We start from the raw sequence: 3,176 nt of genomic DNA, 5'->3' as shown, positions 1-3,176 counted from the left end.
GTTTTCAACTTTGTCAGAGCTTTTTGACAAAGTTGCACGCGATATCCGAAAAGCTGATTGCGTCTGAAAAATGCCAACGAACTTTATTCAGGAAAATCTGGCTTTTGAAATTCAGAGAACCGTGCCACTTCGATCTTTGAATAGGTGGCTCTGTTGCCTCTTCTTTTATAGAGACATACATTGTGTTTAAGAGTATACTCAGAAAGTTGCTGCTTGAGAAATTTCCCCATTCTTGCACTTCTAAAATTTTATTTAACCTCTTTTTTCTTCATCATTTCTAAAAATGACTTGCCTATCTAACATTTGCTTAGATTTGAGTCTTAGGAGTGATACAGACGAGCAGCGTCAGGATAATATATGGCGCTCGTCCTTCTTATCTTCTAATGGTCCTCTTATGGTTGGGGACTCTGTGATGAAGAATAACATAACCGTTACTGTGGTAGCTAGGAATCTTCTTACTCCAAAGGATAACAGAATCCTTTCAAAACGGTCTGACGAGTTGGCCGTTCAAGACTCCTTGGCTCTCAATGTTTAGTGTGCTGGCTCTGTTTCCAATATGGGCCAACGTCTACTTGCTCAAACTTGCCAAGTTGAATCATTGATGGCTGAGGTGGCAAGTCTTAAACAAGAGATCAGATGGCTCAAGCACGAGAATAGAGTGTTACACGTGCTTGCAAATAATTACTCGACGAGCATGAAAAAAAAGCTCGACCAGCTGCAGAAATCTTAAAATCGGATTCAAAGTGATCACCAGAGGTTCGTTGCTAGATTTCGAAAGCAACTGATGCATTCCCCTTCTGGTGTTTTGCAAAGTACTGGGGTGCCACATGATCAATCTCCAGTGCCTCCCCCTTCTGGGGTACTTCCGAGTACTGAGGCTTCACATGAGCAACCTTTGTAAGGTCTCTATCCTGTTTGTTTGTTTTAACTCATGTGTATGTACATATCTATAATTTCTTGGAAATATTAATAGATAAGCTTTATTTCATTCAATATATTGTGCCAAATACAATAAAACATATACTTCACTAAGATGTGGTGCTTCTGGACCAAATATCCATTTATCTTTACCCTCACGAAGATAAATGATCTTTCTTAGTGTCTACATCATTTGAGTATTCAACTCATAATCTTCAATCCATATGGTTCTTTTAATATCATAGACATCATGGATAAGATTCGTGTTAGTAGATTGTTCGATCTGCAGCTCGAGACAATATTTCTCTCAACACTTTATAATCTTTCTTTACTCTTCAGGAGTCTCAATTTAATATCATCAACTATTCAGAAGTTCTAATTTAATGTCATTGACTCTTACAAGAGATTTTAGTATGTTGCAATAATATCATAATGATAGTACTCACTAAGGCAATTTATACTATCCATTGGTATTGAGTACATATTTTATACTTTACCCTTCGAGGGCTTACTTCAAGCAAATTGAATCATTCAGGGATTTTCTACACTTCATGACACATTTTCCTTTGGAATTTATACAGAGCAATTTGCTCCCATGTATACTTGAGGGATTTACTTATGGAGATATGAGTGGACGACTCACAACCCTTCGTATATAATTCTTCATTCATATGAACTCGTTTACAACCTTGTGTCATATCATGTGAGTATATTTTACTGTATTACAAATGCCCATATGTAACCTCTTTGATTCAACATATTTTGGCTATTTGTATTGTATTCAAATATATATAGGTCCATTTTTCCACGTTTTTACAAAATTGTAATGGAATTGCCTTTCTCCATTTTTGGCCAATAATTTTCCTTTTGTCGACGAACAAAAGAACATGACTCAATATTAACAAGCTCATTGATGAATTTAGTAGCTACTTGTAAAAATCAAAATTACCATTGATTATCATCAATCCGTGATCCCATATTCTCATGTGCATGCGCATGCATAAAAGTTTTTCATTTCTTTTGGATATCCATTGCCTCTTCAAGGGCATTACACTATCTCTTCCAGGATAGTCGTAATTTAAAGAATTCGGATCATAACCTCTTCTTAAGCGTTATAGAGCTTGGATTTTAATCTCCACTTCTGGGAGTTGAGTCATTGGAACCTATACGTCTATCATGCTTCATGCATGAGACATCAATATTCCCATGTTCGTGGATTGTCCTATCTGGGACGTGTATCCATGCGACGACTATCATGCTTCTGACATGCAACAATTATGCTTTGGGAATGCAATAGTTCAGTAGTGTTATATTCTTCTTCTTTCAAATGACTAAACCTTTTGAGTCTGAAAGTCTGCCACGCTTTAGGCATGCAACAGATAAATCATTTACTGTCTCATTATTTTGTCCAACAGGAACATCAATTCTTGTAGGCATATTTGCAGCAAGTATATATGATTTCATCACTTTCATTGCATCATTCAATTATTCCTATTTCATTTTCTCATTGTTTGCTTCATGAATCAAAATAAGACAAATTCTCTTCGTTCTTCTGAAACGGTCTTTTCTTATCATTCTTCTGGAATGATATTTTCTCATCGTTCTTCTGGAACAATGTTATTTTCTCCCCTAATGTCGGGAAAATTGTCTTATCAAAATCATAGTCTGCAAACCACGCGGTAAACATATCCCCAGTCAAGGATTCCAAATATTGAATGATAGATGGTGTTCAACATCAATGCCTAATCCACGATGATGCCTCATTTCAGTACGTTGCGGCAGTGCAATAGGCACATAAATAACACAACCAAAAACTCGTAAATGTATAATGTTTGGCTAGTTCCCAAACACGAGTTGTACTGAGAAGTATTGATGGTCGGTAACATGTTTCAACCGAATTAATAATGCATCATATAAAGTTTACATGTCCCCATGTAGAAAATTGGCAATTTGGTTTTCATGAGCAGAACGTTAGTAATCAATTTCACCCACGTAATGAATGCTTCTGCTAAACCATTTTGAATATTGACATAAGGAACTTTTGGTCCTTATTTAATAGTCTGTGAACTGAGACTCTTATGTTCTTTATTACAATTAAGTTGAGGTACTGCGACACTTCAAACTTACGGTACTCATCTAGAAACTTCATGTTCTGATCTTCAGGATCAAGGGACTTCATACCTGATTCTTTTGCGTGATGGAACTTCATGTCCAATCATTTTTATATGATGAAGATCAAGAAACTGCAGGTTCTGATT

This window comes from Malus domestica, chromosome 11, assembly GCF_042453785.1.
Source record: "Malus domestica chromosome 11, GDT2T_hap1".
Taxonomy (NCBI): domain Eukaryota; kingdom Viridiplantae; phylum Streptophyta; class Magnoliopsida; order Rosales; family Rosaceae; genus Malus; species Malus domestica.
This window is presented reverse-complemented; position numbering follows the sequence as displayed.